General features: G+C 48.1%; 1 protein-coding gene across 2 annotated transcripts in view; it reads left to right on the top strand.

The window, feature by feature from the left end:
* TRIM67 (tripartite motif containing 67) overlaps positions 1-20,735 on the top strand; it is a 449,109-nt gene that overhangs the window by 165,228 nt on the left and 263,146 nt on the right. The window lies entirely within an intron of this gene.

Here is a 20,735-nt window from a genome sequence, read left to right as displayed (position 1 = left end):
TCCTCCTTAAAGATATTCAAATTAAGAATGCATTTTTTTCATGACTAAGTTATACTGACAACTTGAATAGTGTAGAATTAAAAAGCAGTTTTAAAGACCAAAGATATATCTAATTGTTTTACCCATTCTGTGACTATGCATTGATACATACGGGACACAGTTTGGTGGATTCCAAACGATGATCCACCCTGTGGTCAAGTGCCTGTGTGATGGGCAGTCAGGAAATTCAGAGAAAAGAGAACTAATTATGAAATGGTGTTATAATGGTAAAAAAGAGTGGCTGAAGAAATGGAAACAAAAACGCAACACATTTTGTAAAAGCAATTTAAAAATGGTGTAGTCAACAAAGATGATACAATGAATGCGGACAATTTTTGATGTGCATGCAATAGATTATATTGTCTCAGGGTGCTTTAATGTTTTTTTTTATTACCCTAGTTGAAAGTGCTAGCTTTATGGACTTCATATAACGAGTGGCTGTGACGTCGCTTTCAAGACAGACACTTTAGCACATTGCATTGTCTTACCAGATTTTATACACAATGGCAAGGCCCTTTATTTTTTTTTATAAACTTTATTTAAAAAATGTCAACAACATAGCCAGGATTGTGCACACAGCAGTGAGCAAGAGCAGTACGTACATAAGGCAAGGGCCTTCATTAAACGCGTTAATTCAGTATTTATCTTGTCTTGGACCCCTGAATAACTCTAAAGAGTCCATGTAATAGTAGTTTTGGCTGAGGAATTCTAATGCGTACATTATTAATTGTAAGTAAATGTCAACATTCTGATCTCTTGCCAGAACGCGTGCATACAAAGCATACTACAATTAGACGATGAGAGGAGCGGGGGGGGGGGTCATTTAGAGCTTAGAGCACTGGCTACCACAAAGCCCCATCTCTCCCCCGCCAACTGCAACCCACCTGCCTTGCTTAGGTTTCCCTACCGAGTGGGCAGCAGACTTTGCCACAACTGCTTTTGTTGACATTGCAATGACACTTTCGCCACAGATACTGAATGCCAACAGACCTGTGAAGGCATGGCGGCCTGGCGAGCAGCAGGCATTTTTTTGTTTTTTCACCCCGACCACCCCAGTCGAGGATTTGTTTTAGAAAAATGGATATACCGAAGACGCCGGCAGTTGTCTAACAGCATGGTGGTGCTTAACTGGAGGCAGGCGGGCAACTAGAGCCAAATTTCGGGGGGGGGGGGGGACTGAAAAAGATTTCGGGGGGGCTGAAAAAGATTTCGGGGGGTGCTAAGTCTTTAAGCCATAGGCAGAGTGGCTGTAAGAAGGGCTGAAAACACAACAAAAGCTTCATTAACCAGTAAATGGTCTGTTAAAGGCCTGTGAAGTACTCGAGTCCTGCTGCAATTAGACGGACGCCCCAGCCGGGCTGACCCACATGGGGGGCTTGGGGGGGGAAGGCGACCGCAGGGAGTCCCCACCCCCGGGCAGTTTGGGAGGGGGCGTGTGGAGGGAGGGGTTTGAGGGCCCTGCGCGGTTTTTGAACTTGGGCTTGCTAGTAGGGAAAAGATAGCCCAAAAGCAGCCCAATTAGAGCCCAAAAGTAGCGGAATGTTGCCCAGGTATAAATACCTTGGGACCCCGCCCCCGGCCACCATTTTAGGTTTGGTGACCTGGTGGCCGGGAGCGAGGATAGTGTCGTGTTTTTTGTCTGATTGGACTGTCAGTTAGGGTGTATTGTCTGCCGTTATTGCCATTTGTCAGTTGTGATGGCGTCGCAAGATTACCGGGTTCTTGAGGCCCTCCGGTTGTTGTCCGAAGCAGGCCGCATGGATTTGGTCGTGGGTGAGGTGGCGGGGCCGTCGCGCCCTACGCGTCAGGCCTCTGCCGGAGTGGCGGCTGCGGTGGCGGCGTGCTCGTCGCCGAAGAGGGTGAAGCAAATAACGGTGAGTGAGCGGGGCCGCCCGCGTCTACGGAAGGCGGCCCCCGCTCGTGTCGCTTCGCCATGTGGGCTGGGTGCGGTGGGGGGTGTGTCGGCGGGTGGGGCGGGCCTATCTGTGGTGCCGGCGAGCGTGTCTCTCTCCCCTGTGGTGGGGGCTAAGCGCGGGGGCGGGCGCGGGCTGAAGCGACGCGCGTCGTCTGCGCCGAAGGGCGAGGTGTTGAGCGCGAGGGAGGGGGGACGCGCGCGGAGTGCTGAAGGGGCGGAGGTTTTGTTCCCTGTCCCGGGTGAGGAGCGTGGGGGTTTCCATGAGGTGGAGTTAGCCGGGGGTGAAGGGGGAAAGGGCTGGGAGGATGGTAGTAGGACGAGGTGCTATGAGGCAGGGGTGAGGTTGTCAAGGGAGCTAGCGTCGGGAGGGCCGGGGTTGCTGAAGTCGCATGAGTTGTGCGGGTCGGGGAGGGTGCGACAGGCGGGTGGGATGGCAGGGCCTGAGAGCCCCTTGTTGTTTTCTCCGGCTTCTTCGGCGGGGGGCGCGGTTTTCTCGGTGGGGGCGAGCTCTCTGGGGGAAGGGGAATGGGCACAGGTAGAGGGGTGGGGTTCGGCGCAGGACTTGAGGTGGCAGGGGGAGCAGGGGATTTTGGAGCGGGGGAGTTTAGAGCAGCTAGAGGTCCAGGGAGGGGCGGGCTGGCAGGCCATGGGTGAGGAGTTTGTTGGGGGGGCTGGGGACGGGGAATGTGGGGAGGAAGGTTGGTTTGTTGGGGTAGGGGAGACAATTGGGGGGGGTGTGGCGAGCGAGGGCTTGGATATTTTTCCCTCCTGGGCAGAAGGCGTACGGGGTCTCGGTGGGGAGGGCGTGGGGGGGTGGTCGAGTGCCCGGGGGTCGGTCGCGGGAGGTGGCAGCGGGTCGAGGGCAGTGTATGGGGCAAGCGGTCGTGCCCGTGCTAGGCCGGTTAGGTCGCGGTCTATGGGGAGAGGTGATGGCGAGGTTGCGGCGTCGGCGCTGGGGCACGCGGGACTGGAATGGAGTGAGGATGAGGAGGAGAGGGGGGCGCCGCAGAGTGTGGGAGTGGGACGAGTGAGTGCGTCGGTGAGTGGGGTGTCGAGTGCGGGGTTTTTGCGTGGTTTTGGATCGCGGGCAGCTAGTGTTTTTATTGCTCCTGGCACACCAGTCCAAACTTTTTCTTTCCAGGATAGGTCAAGTAGCAGAGCAGCAGACTCGGTAGGGCGAGGTACGGCCCATTATCGCCGAGGAGAAGGGAGGATGAGGCCTTGCGCGGCACATTCCGTACCGGCGGGGGATCCCGTCGCGGCCAGCGCACGAAGGTCCGGCGCGGCCTCGCTGGCCCCAACGTCACGCCGGTCAAGGTGGACGGAATTTTCTGAGAGGATGGACAGTTGTGTTAGGCGAGGTGGAGGGGAGGACCGGCGTGTACAGTCGGCTCCCCCGCAAGATGGTTTTAAGGCCGCGGAGGCCGGTAGTGCTCATTCAGGGTCCGGTAGGGCCCGTGTGGTGGATTTTGCTCCAGCGGAGTTGATGGTGGATGAGCCGATACTCCTGGATTATGAGGAGGACAGCCCCGAGGAAGGGGAGATTCGGGGCTCCGAGGGGGGGGGAATTTCTCATGTTTCTCATAGTCTGTTGCAGGTTCCGGGTGTGGCACCTATCGCACAGTCCTTGGTGGTGAAGCCTACAGGAGAGCACGGCCCGTCAGTGAGGGCGCATCCTCCAAGGGATTCTTCTGCACGGGGCATGAGGCGGTCGGAGTCGGTCCGCACACCCTCGTTAGAGCCAGGTGAGAGCGCAAAAACACAGGCCAAACCTATTATGGTGTCTGTGGGGTCTGGAGAGGACGGGGGTGGGGGTCTGTCCGAGGGGAGATTGTATAGAGGCAAGTATGTGAAGGACACTGGGGTTGGTACGGGGACGGAGGGAGCATTGTCGGGGGCCAAGGTGGAGAGTGGGTCTAAGGCGGAGGCAGGCGATGGTAAGGAAAAGCCGCAGAGCAAGGAACTAAAGATTAAGAAGCTCCCCTATATGGGGGTGACTAAGCCCCTGGGTGCGCATTTAATGCTGGCGACCAAAGAGCGTATTTGGAAGGGTGAATATGTTGAGATTCTGAAACTGTTACACAGGGAGGTGAGGTCTAAGGAGGGTTCTAAAGAGGAAGAGTACGAGCTGGCCAAGCGCCCTAAGGTGCCGCTGACGATCGAGAACTGGACGGCGGCGTTCTTAATTTATGCTAGTGTTTACTGCGAAAAGTTTCCTGAGCGCTGCGTAGCCATATTTAAGTATATGGACGTTATTCGGAAGGCTCAACTCACTGGTACGGGTTATGCTTGGGCCCAGTATGATGAGGAATTTCGAGCACGTATGGCTTGGGATGATGAAGCTAAATGGGGCGAGTTGGATAATGACCTGTGGCAACATACTATGGGGGCCGCGCCAGGGGGAAAGACAATTTTTACGGCTAGTGGTCTGCCGTTAGTGTACCGGCCCTTTCAGGGAAAGCCCACCCGGGGTGGGGTGGGAGGCTCAGCCGCATCACAGTCTGGGGTCGGGGCTTGTTGGGATTTCAACAAGGGCCTGTGCACGCGTGAGTATTGTAGATACAAACACGAGTGTTCTAAGTGCGGCAAGCGGCACTCCCTCGTCAACTGCTGGGGAGTCAGGCCATCAGGAGGGCAGCAAGCAGGTGCAGGGTTGCCTGGCAGCGCGCAGCAGTCACAGGGTGGGCGAGGGGGTAGGGGCGCACAAGGTCCTGGGCCAAAGGGCTCCTACACCAATTAAATTGGCTCGGCTACAGGCTGCCCTGGAGGGCTACGAGGATTTGGTGGCAAAGCGAACTCTTTTGGATGGTTTCAGGTGGGGTTTTCATTTGGGGTACCACGGGCCCCGGCAGAGAAGGTGGGCGGATAATTTGAAATCCGCAGCGGAGCACAAGCTGGTGGTGTGAGAAAAATTGAGTAAGGAAGTGCATGACGGGAGGATGGCAGGCCCGTTTGGAGAATGGCCAGTTCCTAATTTGATCATTTCCCCTATTGGTGTGGTGCCCAAGAAGGAGGAGGGGCAGTTTCGGCTGATTCAGCATTTGTCATGGCCTGAAGGGTCGTCAGTCAATGATTTTATCGACGAAGACGCGGCTTCGGTGTCATACTCCTCAGTTGACGTCGCTATGTCACTGGTTGTGGCCGCGGGCGCAGCTGCAGGGATGGCAAAATGCGATATTAAGTCGGCTTTCCGGCTGCTCCCGGTTCATCCGGATGACTGGCCTTTGTTGGGCATACAATTTGAGGGTGAATGGTATGTGGATAAGGCGCTACCCATGGGTTGCTCGGTGTCATGTGCTCTTTTCGAGCTCTTCAGCACTTTTTTGCAGTGGTTTTTCACGCACCGCACTGGTCACAGCTGGGTCACACATTATCTGGATGATTTCTTTTTTGTGGGCTCTCCGGGCTCTTCGGAGTGCCGGCGTGCGCTGGAGTCGTTTCAGGAGCTTATGGAGGAGTTGGGGGTGCCTTTGGCTCCGGAGAAAACAATGGGGCCGGATACTGTCATTTCATTCCTGGGCATTGAACTTGACTCAGTTGCCATGCAGGCTCGGCTGCCCGCGGATAAGAAATCTAAAATGTTGGTTTTGCTGGACGAGATGTTGGCTCGACCGAAGGTGACGGTGAGGGAAATACAGGTGTTGCTAGGCCATCTGAACTTCGCTTGTAGGGTGGTTCGGGCGGGGCGGACTTTCTGTCGGCGCCTGGGCCGGGCCTTAGCAGGCCGGCACTTGCCTCATCATCATGTGCGCCTGTCGGCTGGGGTGAAGGAGGATTTGCGGATGTGGTCCTTTTTCCTGCACTCATTTAACGGGGTGCCTTTGGCCAGGGACGAGGATGTACAGTGGGATGTGCAGCTGTTTTCAGATGCGGCGGGCAGTGAAGGTTTTGGCATCTACTGGCAGGGGCATTGGTGTGCAGAGCAGTGGCCTCAGGAGTGGAAGAATGGTGGGCGGAGCATTGCCTTTTTGGAACTCTTCCCACTTTTGGTGGCTTTGACCATTTGGGGCAAAGAGCTGGAACACAAGAAGGTGCTTTTCCGTGTGGACAACATGGCGGTGGTGCAAATAGTCAATAGACAATCGGCCAGGGATGAGCAGATTCTGAAATTACTGAGGGTGTTTGTGCTGGGCTGTTTGCGCTATGACATTTCATTCAGGGCTTTGCACGTACCGGGCGTGGACAATGACATCGCGGATGCTTTGTCTCGTTCACAGTGGGAGAGATTCCATGGGCTGGCCACAGAGGCGGACAGGACACCGACCCCGATGCCGGAGCACCTCTGGTCGGTCGGCAACGCAGGGTGTTTCAACTGGTGGTAGGTTCTTTGTCGGTTTCCACGCGTACGGCGTACACATTGGCATGGAAGGAATTTTTGGCGTCAGGTGCTCGTAGGAGGGTAGAGCCGGGGCGCAGTTCGGAGGATGTGGTCCATTTTATCCTTGACCTCATTGAGAAGGGTCTGTCGCGGGTCACTATAGCAGGGAAGTTGGCTGGGGTTGCTTTCATGGGGAAGCTTTTTTGGGGTTATGCCCCGTCTGCTGGGGAAATAGGTCGCAGGATGCTTGAAGGGTGGGCGAGAGAACGGGGCGGTACTGGGGTGTCCCGTTTGCCGATTTCCTGGCAGACGCTGGCTCGTTTGCTGGCTGTGTTGCCTGCAGTTTGCACTGACGATTTTGAAGTTGCATTGTTTTCTACCCTTATGGTTTTCATGTTTTTCGGAGCTTTCAGGGTTTCGGAGCTCCTGGGGACCAAGTTGAAGCGGGGTATTTGTTGGCAGGATGTTTTCATATCGGACACTGGCGTACATGTTTGGTTGGCCAGTTCCAAAACAGATCAGAAGGGGGCTGGTAAAGGGGTTTGGTTGGAGGCGGGATCCCCTAGTTGCACATGTCCGCTGCGCTGGGCCAGGCAGTGGAGGTCGCTCTCGGGGGGGGACAGGGGCCAGTTAGTTTTCCAACACATAGACGGGGCGCGCGTCTCTGACTATCAGCTGCGCATGGTCCTGCGTAAGGGGTTGCAGCGGTTGGGGTTGGATGGCGCGCAGTTTGGGACACATTCTTTCAGGATTGGGGCAGCGACTGAGGCGCATAACCGGGGTTGGTCGCAGGGCGATATAATGCGCTTGGGGCGTTGGTCCTCTTCCTGCTTTCACAAATATGTACGGGAGGATCCTCCTTCGGCGCCTGCGTCTACTGCTTTGGTGTGAGTCTCATATTTGTTTTTCATTTCAGGTTCGGTGGCCGGGCCACACACGAGGGAGTTGACGGTGTGGATTGTGGGGCACTCCTTCGTCAAGTGGGCGCACGTTCAGGCGTGCAAAAGTTATTTTGGGGAAAGTTTGGGTTTCAATGGCAGCCTTTTTCGATTGGTATGGAAGGGTAAGGGGGGGATGCTGTGGAGGGAGCTGATCCCCTGTCTAAATAAAGCCATGGTGAAGGGTCAATGCCCGGATATTCTCTTAATTCACTTGGGGGAGAATGATCTTTGTAGTGTGAAAGGGGTGGTATTGTTGCGAGCCATGAAAAGAGACTTGGCGTTGTTGAAGGAGCAGTGGTCGGGTTGTCATGTTCTCTGGACGGAATTGGTCCCGCGGAGGGTGTGGAGAGGGGCTTTGAAGCCCAGGGCGGTTGATAGGTCTCGGAGGAAAGTGAATTTGGAGGTTTCCCGGTTTTGTCGAGATTTGGGCTTCGGGAGAGTCACCCATAAAGATATCCGCTTTGAGACAGTAGAGTTTTTTCGGGGAGATGGGGTCCATTTGTCGAGGTTGGGCATGGATCTTTATTTGTTGGAGCTCAGGGAGGTCTTGTCTCGGTGCTTGAGGGGGCAGAATCAGGCTCGTTGTGTTTAAAGCCTTTTTTGTTGGGGGGCAGAAAGAGGGGAGGGTAGTTGCACCGCCCCCCTCTTTCTGGGTGGCGGGGGTTATGGTGAATTCTGGTCAGTTTTACCGGAAGTTGGTGGAGTTATTGGGGTTGAGTTGAGGTTATCGACAGGAAAAGGTTAGTTTGGTAAATTTAGTTCGGTTACACAGTTTGGGGGCCGATAGCTGAAAAGGGGCAGGCAGGGGAGTTTTGGTTAACAGAAGGTTTGGATTTAGAGATTGTTGGGGGGTTATACAGGAGTGTAATGTTTTATAATGTTTTTATATTGTTGTAATGTACGGGCGGGGGCGGGCTCGAAGGTATTTAGGGGAGGGGGCGGGGGGCGGGGCTAGGCATGTTATATTTAGTGAGGCCTAGTTTTGGAAGGCGTTTCGGCCAAGGATTTTAATTTGTAATGTGCACCTGTTTCCAATAAAGCGGCCTTTTACACACAACGATCTTGTCAGTGGCCTGCTTCCCCCCCTCCACCCCTCCCTCCCAAGGGGGGCTTGGGGGGGGAAGGCGACCGCAGGGAGTCCCCACCCCCGGGCAGTTTGGGAGGGGGCGTGTGGAGGGAGGGGTTTGAGGGCCCTGCGCGGTTTTTGAACTTGGGCTTGCTAGTAGGGAAAAGATAGCCCAAAAGCAGCCCAATTAGAGCCCAAAAGTAGCGGAATGTTGCCCAGGTATAAATACCTTGGGACCCCGCCCCCGGCCACCATTTTAGGTTTGGTGACCTGGTGGCCGGGAGCGAGGATAGTGTCGTGTTTTTTGTCCCCGCCCTCCCTCCCTCAAAAAACACGTTTTTTGGGTGTTTTTTCTCCACTTTTTTTCGTTTCGGGGTCTGGGGTTTTTCAGTATACGTTTTTCCAGTTTTTCCCCTTTTGCGAAATTTTTCAGGCGTTTTGTGGGAACAGATGTGCAAAGGGTTTCTGCTATGTTTGTACTTTGTCGCTTGGAGCAGGTGCTGTGCGGGGGTTATGGTGAATTCTGGTCAGTTTTACCGGAAGTTGGTGGAGTTATTGGGGTTGAGTTGAGGTTATCGACAGGAAAAGGTTAGTTTGGTAAATTTAGTTCGGTTACACAGTTTGGGGGCCGATAGCTGAAAAGGGGCAGGCAGGGGAGTTTTGGTTAACAGAAGGTTTGGATTTAGAGATTGTTGGGGGGTTATACAGGAGTGTAATGTTTTATAATGTTTTATAATGTTTTTATATTGTTGTAATGTACGGGCGGGGGCGGGCTCGAAGGTATTTAGGGGAGGGGGCGGGGGGCGGGGCTAGGCATGTTATATTTAGTGAGGCCTAGTTTTGGAAGGCGTTTCGGCCAAGGATTTTAATTTGTAATGTGCACCTGTTTCCAATAAAGCGGCCTTTTACACACAACGATCTTGTCAGTGGCCTGCTTCCCCCCCTCCACCCCTCCCTCCCAAGACGTGGGGGGCTGAAGCCCGGTGAGCCCAATGGGTGTTGCGCGCCTGACTGGAGGCAGGTTTAGACACACAAATATTGGCTGATACAATTATGAAGAATCAGCATTCACGAATGCTAGATAACACGCTCGAGAACCTATTTAACGAACATAACTACAAGCTAGCAAAACATGCCCTCTAAAGGCGCTTGTGAAGCAATGCAAGCATAAATACGAAGCTGGGTGCAGATGAACTGGAGTTCTTCCGGGTTAAACGTCACCCCTTGGAATGGAATTGGCGTCGGGCCTACCTGGCAGAGACCAAACAAGTGTGGCTGTCTTGCAATAATGGTAATAAAAGGGCCATTAAATCATCGAAAGACGCCTTTTTTTAAATTTATCTGAGAAAACTCCAAAAGTGCCTAATAGTCCAAATGCGCTGTTTTGGCTACTAACAAACTGAATAAACCCCATGCAAGCTCCGAGACCAGATGCAATCCATTTGCGGATTTATTTTAACTTAAATTAAACGGAATTAGCGCACCTGGCGTCGAACTTCTCAGAATGAATTTGTATCTTAATAGATTTGCCGGCTGATTTATGTGAGAGCCTATGCCACTTTACTAATCCGAATGAGAGGAGGTGGAAGAGCTCGTGAAGAGCAAGAGACTGTCGTGCTCTGGTGGAGATGTATTATTAGCTTTCTTTAGATCATAAGGAATGGTAATCGATAACCAAGGTCAGACTGGCCTATAGGACAATACGGCAGCAGGGCTGGTGGCGCCTAGTGTGACAATGTTTGCTGGCGCCCCCAGTGACCACCTCCTCCACCACGGATTCCCTTACCACAGTGCTTAATTTGTAAAATATTAAGTGCAGGGGCTCACATTTTTCGTAGGCGGCCACACCCACTTTCCCGGCTCCGCCCACTTCATCCGCTGACTCCACCCACTTCCTTTATTGGCTTCACACACATCCACAAGCCTCAAAATATCACAGCCAGATCCCTGCTTCTTGAGTTCCGCAAGAAGCTGAAGACCTGACACTTCATATAAGCACTTTCCTGTCATACCGTGCTCTGGTACCACACTTCAGAGGAACTTTGCTGCCAGTCATGGGGCACTACTTGCATACTGGGCTGAAAGTGTACCCTTTTACTTTTGGTTGGTTGTGTATGCATGCTTTTTTGTAGAGACATTGGTCTGTCTGCTTCAACATGTGTTTTCTGTTAATATGCAAATCAATATTGTTTGCTTGCATGCATCTGTGCTTCCACAAATCAAAAGTCCAACCTATTGGTTTTGTTAGTGCTTATTTTGTTTTGCTTGATACTAACAGAAGCCCAATTTCAAAGAGCAGTGAACCACTGTACAGAGAACACCAATTGTAGTTTTAGCTTCCCAAACACGAGGTATAAATAGAAATGTATGTGGGGCAGTAGAAACTGTTGGAAAGGAATCAGGCTGTAATCGGAGTAGTATTGCAATCATGGAGAATAAAATGATTTGCTTACAATTGCAGAATGTGTTGTGCATGAGACAGGATTAGAACACAACAGAGCAGTACTGGACAGCTGGTACACGGTAGCAGAGGGTAAGAGGGAGATGTGAGGGGGTTTAATGGGGGTGTCAAGTAAAAAATATGATTTAAAGCAGCTTAATGTGAATCACTGAAATCAAGAGGGCTGTTGTTGTGTGCAGGACCTTTACTGAGACAGCTACGTGCACTCATTTTAAGATTGGTGGCTTGGGCTCCGCGTCACCCATGGTAAAAGCCGGCCCAGACCAGGAACCAGAACTTCTTTCCAACCTTTTGCTCGGGGGGGCGAGATGGAGAAAGACCAGTGAAGGTAGAATTTCCCAGCGTTATCTCATTACCGTGAAAGTGTTTAAAGTGGAAGCCACACAAAAGACAAAAAAAAGAACTTATTCATTCATTGCTTCACAGCTACACCCCAAACTTTAACACTTAGTGTCTTTGCGCTTAAAAAAATCAGGGCACATCGAGAAAGATACACACATGGAGGCTGAGGCCAGAAAAACACCAGAAAACAAACAAGCACACACACACACAGGAAGCCTCCAGCTGGAACGGCGTTATAACTGAAATGAAAAACACGTTTTCGGCTCATTGGCCACCTCGAGCTGCACTGGCCTCTCATTATTGGTTTGCGTGCACAACCACACCTTCAGGGCAGGTCCAAGAGATACCCCCCCACCGCCCGATTTCCATACAGCCTTGCAGCAAGATTTATGCGCTACTGCGAAACGTGCATTTAACTTTATTGCTTTCAAATGCCCCTGAATTTAAATACACATTTAACATTATTCAAACTGCAGCCCAACTCTTTTCCTTACTTTGTTACCATACTCCAAGGTGTGCTCTGGAGCCATATGATGCCTGTGAATGGGAAAGTGAAACCTCGTCACTTGTAATAAATTACTACTTTCACTAATGTTGCACTACATTTAAGCGTCACATAACAGAGTGGCAGTTCCCACCTTTGAAAAACATCTCGGCGTTTGCAGAGTACTCACAGTGCAAGCAGGCAGCAAAAATCACACCCGCCTCAGTCACTTTATGCCTCTTCCCTCTCTCCCACCATTCAAAACGCTTCTCTAGTAAGCTCGGCCCGAATAAGCACATTGTCCAAGCAGCAGAACATCTCTTGACCCCGCGGTTCAACTGCAACTCAACTTCTGCTTTCGACCGAGGCAGAGACAATATAGCGGGATGTAGGAAACAGAAAACGGACCATAAAAACTGCAACGCGGTGGCCAACAAGCATTGGTAATCTCAACCAGTATCCCGGAGACATAGACCCGGCCCTGAGAAATAAGTGCCGGTGCTAAGCACCGGCACAAATTAAGCCCTGCCTTACCACCGCCACCCTTTAACAGTGCTCCTCAAATCTCCATAACCACTCTCTCTCAGATGCCTTTAATTAGTTTTATAGCGCCACTCATACCAATGTAGGGTGTCAGAGCACTTTGCATCACACACACATTACACAGAGACAATCAATCACACATGTGTAAATCAGTGTTTAGGAAATGTTACATAAACCAGAACACTACAAGGTGTAAGAGTGACTAATCATCCATACCCTTAGGCAGTGTAGTTTAAGAGTGCTTGGTCTGGAGATGCACAAACTTACAATTAAAATGGAACACTAAAGTCGCAGGTTCTCTTTAATAAAAATAATCGATTTCTACCCAAATGAACCCTTTTTACAATATTAATATATGCTCTACTCTATACTTTTCAGTGTGCATGCAGTTCTTTGATGACGGGTACTAGCTCACTGTTCCGTATTAGGATTTATCTTAAAAGCTGCAAGTAACAAAAGAATGTCTCTTATAAAAGCAGTAACCCCCGGACCAATTTACATTATATGCAATTTGTGATCTACATGGGAGACGTTCTTTGCAGCAGGCATATTAACCTCTGTGCTACTTTATAATCAGTCAAAAACTCAACTAGACAAAAGTCTGATTTCTCTCCAGGAGGAACGTTAATCGGTGTAGAAACCTGACATTTTTATTGTTGCCTGGAAATTGCTGGAGGCAAGGACCACAGCAGCAGGTGCTTTTAAAATCATAATAAGCTTGCAAACACAGCGCCCCCTTAGGTCAGCTCCCTGTGCGGTGGCACCGGGCAAACCGCCCTAAAGCCATCCCTGTCAGGCAGTGCCCAAAGAGTTAATTTGACAGGTCAGTGTGTGGCTGTTTTCTTTCCTGTTTGTTGGCCTGTTTTATGGTCTGCTTGGTCGTTTTTCACTTTAGATTTCCCTGATATCAAAACAAATACTGCCAGCAGCAAGCGCATATCTATGCAGTCTTACATACCTTGCAAAAGACTTATACATTATGGGCCTCATTTACAAGGTGTTAACGCCGCATGGTGCTGCAAGTCATTTGGCTGCACCTTGCTGTGTCAATTCCGAAGCATAGAGGTGCATCATATCTACAACGATATGACAGATCCCTTTGCTCTGGTGCACAATTTGCTGCCATGGGCTGACGCATGCACCTCTGCACCATAGTGTAAGGGTGCCTGCGTTGAGGGGAATGATTGTTTATGTGCAGGGATACCTTCCTGCACATAAATAATTACAAGAGATAATTTCCTTGTTCTATGTGTGCTGCAGAATGCACAAGGGGCATGTATATAAGCCCTACATCTTTACAAGTTAAAAACTGCTTCAATTTGCAAACATTGGTCACTTTTTGAGGTATCTAATTCACTAAAGGGGTGGTCACTTTTATTTTGGCGCCTGGGCCTATTTTTCCGGGCCTATTTTCTGTACGGGCCCGACCCTGTTGGTAATTGTTTCTGAAGTACATGCTATCATGGACTCCTAATAGAGGTTAGGCTCAATACCAGCACATAAAAAACAAAAAGTAGGTTTCTTCCTCTGTTAAAAATGTCAAATATGAATACTGAATACACCAGCTGAGCTGATATAATATAGCCTTATAGACCGCCGTAGCTGGCTATTAAAGGCTTGCTCCCGCGTTAAAGGCCCAAGCCAAAGTCGAGGGACTTTAACAAGGCAACAGGACTTTAATAGCTGGTATAGCCCTGCTACGAAGGGCTATAAGGCTATTAGAACATTATGCCACTAGAGGGCAGAATGTTCTAACAAATAAAACAAAGGCCTCTCGAAGCTCGAGGGGATTTAATTCACCTCGAGCTGCGAGAGGCCTTTGTAAAACATTGGAATGTTGCGCTGCGGGCCTTTACCGGCCCGTAGAAGCATGGAGCGCTCCATTGTCTTCAATGGAGCTCCCAACATTACAATGTTCTAATTAGATTTAGCAGCCACATTTGATACCATGGAGCATCCGGTGTTCCTTGATCGTCTCAAGAGTTTCAGTATCAAGGATCTGGCTATAAAATGGCTTCAGAGTTTTCTGTGGGGTTGGAGAGCTCTGGTTTAACTTGGCCCTTATTTATTAGAAGCAAGGCCCTGGACTTGTGGCAACACCCAAGGGTATCTACTCTTGCCGTTTAAGCTGCATATGGTACCATCAGAAAACCTTATTAACAGTTTTGATGTATGCAGATGACACACATATTTTATTTGTGGTAGATGGCAACCCTAGTGGAAGAGCTACGAATGTTTCTAAGTACATGGCTAATGTTCAGTGATGGATGTCCCAAAATCAGTTATAACAGAATCGAGGAAAAACAGAAATCCTTCTCCGCATCCAGAAATTCCCTGTCTGGGACCATACATTCTGACCCACAACCTTGGACCAGAAATCTACTCCACTTAAGTGTGTTAAGAACCGTGGGATCAAATTGGACTCAGGCAACTGCTGGTCTTGAAAAGTATTTTGAAAAGAATTATCCATCTTTTCTCTGTCCAGCAGAGATGACAGATTGTCAGTGCCATCATTTCGGCTAGGCTGGATAACTGTAATTCAGTATATCTCGTTTTCCAGCTAAAGGTGTCCATAATCTTCAGTTGGTTCAAAGCGCGGCAGCTCGAATCGTGTTAAATATTCGAAAGTTTGATTCCATATCTGTAGGTCTAGTCAAATTGCACTGGTTACCAATCTGCCAAGGAATTACATTTAAACCATTGTGCCTTACTTGTCCATAAAGTGCTTTCTAGCAGTAAGACGAGACCATTGTCCAAACGATTACTATTTTCATCCCGAGACACAACCTACGTTCACAAACGGCGTTCTTGCTGAATGTTCCCAAGTTCCCCAGAGTTACCAGGGTACAGGCAGTAAAATTGTGGAACACACTCCCACAGAAGCTCATGGATGAAACCTCATTTTGGAGCTTTAGGAAACTGTTGAAGACATGGTTGTTTTGGCCTTAAGGGATGTCCATCTGAACTCCCTTGAAGATATAGTTACTGACTATTTAGTTCCTATTCAGCCTTGGGTGAAGGTGAGCACTATATAAATTACTGAAACTGAAACATTGATTTTTTTTTCTCCAGCCAATACCACCATCTTGAGCAAGGTGATCCTTGGCAAGAAAAAAACAGCATTACAATCCACACCCAAGTTTATAAAGTCTTCTGATGTGATTAAGATTGTGGTTTTCTGTGGCAAGTGGCCTGCTTCAAAAAAGGGTTGGATTGTCAGTGGCTCCTTGTCGTTAAGTGAGGTGTTGCGGCCTAGAAAAGGGCGGATGGTGGACCAGCCAAACTTCGCGTTCTAAAAAGTTATTAAATATTCTTCATTATTAAACATTTAGCTCGGTTTAAGTTTGAAAATTCTTATTATTAGCTTAGCATCATACATACACATACTTTAATACTTACACAAATGAAAACTGCTTATTTATGAAATAATTTTCTTGAGTTACAGCTCAATACCAAGCTAATAGAGGGCAAATCATATTAATATTTGCTTTTGTATTAATTCATAACATCTCAAAAACAGTGGAAACTTTTATTTTAATTAATTTTCAATAAAAAATTATTAACAGTGTATATTCATCTTCAAACAAGACTATTTGAGTCCTTGATGTCCCTTAGGATGATCCCCACCATGTGTTGTATTTAATCAATTTTACTTCCTTGACTCCCTAATACAAAGTCCTGTCTGCTGTGAATTTTGGCTATTAAATCTCTCTTATGAGTTTAATTATCTAGGCTACCATTTGCTTCTAGTGCAAGAACAGTGGGATTAAGTATCCAAAATCCTAGTGGTAGCAAAAGTGACATCAAGTGAGCAGGACAGAAGTGAGAGAGTTTGAGAGTTGGGAGAATGAAAAAATCATTGTGGATGCACAGAGACCAACATGAGTGAAAGAGAGTGGTACTGACAAGGGAAGTGAAAGGAAGCTGATAGTCATGGTTAATGTGATGTCCAATTTACTTTTTTTCATTTTATCAACAATGTAAAAATACATTTAATATAACATTCTCATAGATTACACAATGATACAATAATTAAAAATATTCCAAACCATTTCATTGCATTTAGTAATTGTTAAAATGTCTTAGAATAATTTTTAAAAACTATACACGTTTTCTACAAATTTTCACTTTGGCCTAAATGAAATGCATTGTTTATAGTCCAAAATGTTAAATAAAAAAATAGGCCATGACACTGTTGCAACTCCTTCGGAAGGCTTCAGTTATAGGAGAAAAAAGAACAATGTCACAATGTGGCTGAAAGTTAAAATCTGACCTCCATAGAGTATTCTCGAAGACTGACACATGAGAATATTTAGCAACATGCCCTGCTCTGTCACTGGAAGCAAATTACACCTTACGTTTGCCAACGTCGTTGTTGGGAGTAAATTCTACTTTAGGTCTACCCCATTTAATGAAGTAAATTCAACTTTAGATGTCTTGCCCTTGCCAGGAGTAAATTTCATAATGATTTCAAGGTCTGAAAACTAAGTAAAATATGTCTGTAGGGAAGAGGTTAGATGCACACATTCAGGGTAGTGCACTTTTGTCTTAGTATCCATTAAACTAAATAAAAAAAAATACACCTTGTTTTGGATAAAAATTACGTATTTAAAAATAGTAGTACCTAACTCTATGCCCGTTAAGTTTTCTTTTCTAATTTGTACCGTGGTAGCAGCGTTTGTCAATAATCCACGTGGTTGTTACTCTGAGCCAACCTCTTCACAGCAATACAGGCATACAAAGATGTTTCAAAGCTTTTCTATTAACTAAATAAATGTTGCACAACCCCTACCAAATTTAGGAACATATTTACAAGCCCCTGTCGCCACAGGAACGTCCCTTTTTGAGATGTTCCTGTGGCGTTAAGTCCTTCGCTTTATTTACAAGGCGCTGTTATGCCACTTAATTTGGCTTAATGCTGACTTGTAAATAAGGCCCCCTTTCACACTACATAAGTAGCGTGAAAGGGGTGGGCAGTGGTTGTTGCGGTGGGCATTCCACTGCAACACTCATTGACTTTGACACTGCCCCCTATTTACAAGGGTGGGGTAAAAAAGGAGGCAGGGCCAAAGTTAGACCAGGGAACACTTGGTCTTAACATGGTGAAACGATGAGAAATGCTTAATTTCTCCTCGCTTTTGCTGTTTCTATGTGTGCTGCATTGCGCACCACACATAGAAACAGCAAATCGCCATGGATGATTGGGTATGTGTAGGAAAGTGTCCCTTCCTGCACATAAACAATCATTTAAAAAAATGACGATTTGTAACTTCTATGTGTGCTGCACAATGCAGCACACATAGGAGTTAAAAATCAGCATTTTAGATTGTTTATTTGCATGAAAGGACACCTTCCTGCACATACACAATCATTCCCTCCAAGCAGACACCCTTGCAATATGGTGCAAGGGTGCCTGCGTTGGCGCGAGGCAGCTATATTTAGCACCAGCGTTAGGTAAAATTCAGGGGTGCGCTGCATTCTTGTGAATACGGCGCATCCCCAGATTTTCAGAATGGCAGAGCGTGACGTTAGCAATTTTTGCTTAATGCCACGCTTTGCCATTCTGTTGTAAATATACCCTTGAGTGTAAACATCTAAAAGGTGAACATCAAATAGTATGACAGATCTAAAGATCACTCTTTTTTGTAAACTATTGCCTTTCAAAGAGTACATTAGGATCCTGATATTACTATACTATTATTAAAAAAAGAGCGGTTAAGATGGGTACCCAAAAATCTGATTTCAGAACCATGGGGCTCATTATGATGGCAGGCGGACATCAGGCCGCTCACCATAATAACAGTGATGGGACCACACGCCAGACATGCGGTGGTCTCACCAGCCCAATTAGGATGCCCCCGCCACACTGGCGGGCGCATCCTGACCTTTTCACATTGCGAACGGTGCTGCTGGCTGCAGCACCGTCCGCAATGTGAAAATGCCACGATGTGCATTTCCATGCACAACGTGGCAGGCACCACGCGGTACCTGCCACCTTGTGGATGGAAATGTAGAGGGTACCATGCGTACCCCCCAGTGCACCTCCTGCCACAGAGGGGTCCCGCAACGGGCCCCCAAAGCCAGTCTCTGCCTGTCTTTTTGCAGCGGGATATCCTAATCACTATGGCACCGCCGCAATGATGCCCTGGTTCCGGGTTCCGCAAGGTGGATGGAAAAGGACCGCCTTGCGGGACCACGGCTGACGGACTTGCCGTCCGCTGTGAAACCAATGTGATTGCCACCGCCATCCAAATTTGGCGGTGGGTAAATCACATTGTGATGGCGGGAGGATCGCACCGCCAGCGGGGGCGATCCTCCCGCCATCATAATGAGCACTCTAATTTGGACTGCCATTTGGTCATCATGGATAGGATCATCTTTCTTTATTTGATGCAGCCGTCTCTTCAACAATATAAACGTGCTGTATCAGTTGTAACTAAGCCACTGATATCTTTAGTGTATTCCTCTTAATTATCATCATCACTGAAGACCATTTAACTGGTTGTATTTCTACATTCTTTTACCTAGCAGTGTCATAAATAGGACATTCTACCTTCACTCTTTGAAAGGTGATAATTTTCAAGGCAGACATTTTGCCCTCGTTTCCTCAGATACCTGTGGTATTTATTTTTCAAAGAAGACATTTTAAAGTCCGTTTCCATACATCATTGTGTGTTGGCCGATTACCTCTTCCTCTGCCGAAGCCTAGTCAATAAATGCCAAGGAACCATTTTCTCAACCAGAATGCTTTCTTTTGCTACATTAGTGGACTTTTAGGATTCCTGCTGGTCACTGAGAATCAAGCTTCAATATAACTGTTCTTTAATATATTAATTTGGGGGTTGTATAACAAAATTGCTAAACAAATTCTCTTTTGTTAATTTGCCCGACACCAGTTCATGAAGGGGAAACCTCGGTGAGCAGCTTAAGCATTATACCCTGTTAGGTCTCGTCTGTTGCATCGCATACACTGCATGTGTTCTCGCTTGCACGGGGTATTGTTTTCAATAAAGGACTTGGAGTTCGACCATTTCTTACTGGAAATCGGCTTCCTTGGCACTCTACTATGCTTTCTCCTATTTGGCGAGGGCGTACCGTGCATCACTACCTTTTCTTTCTGTGGAACATGGATCAAGCTCAGATTGATTCAACTTAAATAGTGTCCATCCACTGAACACACTGTGTGTGAGGTAGGCATTTAAGAACACATCCTCTGTTTCCAGTGTTGCTTTCTACATTTGTTCTGTTTTCAAACGCATTTTTGGAAAATGTTTATCTGCTCCTGCATCTTTTGGCTAACTCGTACAACTAAAATAAAATTAAATTTTACGTGGGTTGGATTAAGCCTTTATAATGTATAAAACCACACTAGCACACAAATTTACACTTTCATGATGCTTGCCTTTGCACGCCTATTTTTGTTTGCCTTTCAGCCATTTATCTCCTATAAAGCTCATTCCTTTGCTTTGATTTTATGTTTGGGTCCTTGTTTAAGTTACTTGCACCCACAACTGTACTACACTATGCCACACTACTCTATGCTACTCCACTCTATGCCACTCCACTCTACAACACTACACTCTATGCCATTTTACACCACTCTATGACAATCCACTCTATGCTAATCCACTACACTCCGCTCCAGTCCACTCCACGCCACTCTGGTCCACTCTATACCACGCCACTCTACTCAACACCACTCTCTTCCACTGTACATCACTCCACTTCACACCACTCTACATCACTCCATGCCACTCCACTCCACTATGCACAATGTGACTCTGCGGTACTCTAAGCCACTCCACCCCAGTCCTCACAGTGCCACTCTACACTACTCTACTCTGTGCCACTCCACACTATGCTACGTTACTCCATGCTACTCCACTCCATGTCACTTTACTCTGCGTCACTCCACTCTGCACCACTCCACGCCACTCCACTATATGCTACTCCACTCTATGCCACTCTACTCTACACCACTCCACTCCTTTCCATGCCGCTCCACTCCCCTCTACACCACTTTACTCTATGCCACTCCTCTCCATGTGACTCTATGCTACTTCATGCCAATCCTCTCTAAGCCACTCCCCTCCATTCTAGGCCACTCTATGCCACTACTCTACGCAACTCCACTCTATCCACTCAACTTTACACAACTCCATTGTATGTCACCCTACTCTGCGCCACTCTACTCCACTCCACTCCATTCTATGTTACTATACTCTACACCAGTCCAGTCAGTGCCACTTTACTCCATACCACTGTACTCTACACCCATCCATGCCACTCAACTCCACTTACAGCACTCTACTGTACGCCAATCCACTCCACTCTCCGCCATTCCAATCTACTCTATGCTACTGTACTCTCCATTACTCTACTACACTCCATTCTATACCACTCCACTCTACTCAACTCTTCGCCACTCTACTGTACGCCTCTCATCTGTACTCTGCTACACTCTACTCAAAGCCTCACAATTGTACTCTGTATCACTATACTCTATGCCACTCTGCTCTATGCCATACTACTCCAATCTCCTCTACGCCACTTCCTCTGTGCCACTCTACTCTACACTACTCCCCACTATGCCACTCTACTCCGCTCTCATCTATGCCACTCTACG

Source organism: Triturus cristatus, chromosome 6 (genome assembly GCF_964204655.1).
Source record: "Triturus cristatus chromosome 6, aTriCri1.1, whole genome shotgun sequence".
NCBI classification, from domain to species: Eukaryota; Metazoa; Chordata; class Amphibia; order Caudata; family Salamandridae; genus Triturus; species Triturus cristatus.
The sequence above is the reverse complement of the archived record's forward strand: the minus strand, read 5'-3'. Positions and strand labels throughout refer to the sequence as shown.